Source organism: Penaeus monodon, chromosome 25 (assembly GCF_015228065.2).
Source record: "Penaeus monodon isolate SGIC_2016 chromosome 25, NSTDA_Pmon_1, whole genome shotgun sequence".
NCBI classification, from domain to species: Eukaryota; Metazoa; Arthropoda; class Malacostraca; order Decapoda; family Penaeidae; genus Penaeus; species Penaeus monodon.
The window spans coordinates 33,926,985-33,927,202 of NC_051410.1; the positions used below are offsets into that span (position 1 = coordinate 33,926,985).

At 40.4% G+C, this 218-nt stretch overlaps 1 protein-coding gene across 1 annotated transcript in view; it reads right to left on the reverse strand.

The window, feature by feature from the left end:
* Nucleotides 1–218, reverse strand: part of LOC119589162 — a gene marked incomplete in the record, with an annotated part of 255,201 nt that overhangs the window by 140,584 nt on the left and 114,399 nt on the right.

A 218-nucleotide genomic window follows, 5' to 3' on the forward strand; every position in this document is an offset into this window, starting at 1 on the left:
TCTATTACGCTAAAAAAAAATTGATAAAACAGGAAAAACTTTACGGTCTTTAAACCCGCCTCACTTAATCTTCAAAAAGATTGAAATTAGCCGTTTAATGATGCTCCTCCGCGTGCGCATGTCCGCGAGAGGCCGCTAATGATCGGCGTTCAGCCCAGGTGATTAAAATTCCAATCAGCGAGAAAATATAATCAAACTGGATTCATTATCAGCCAGGT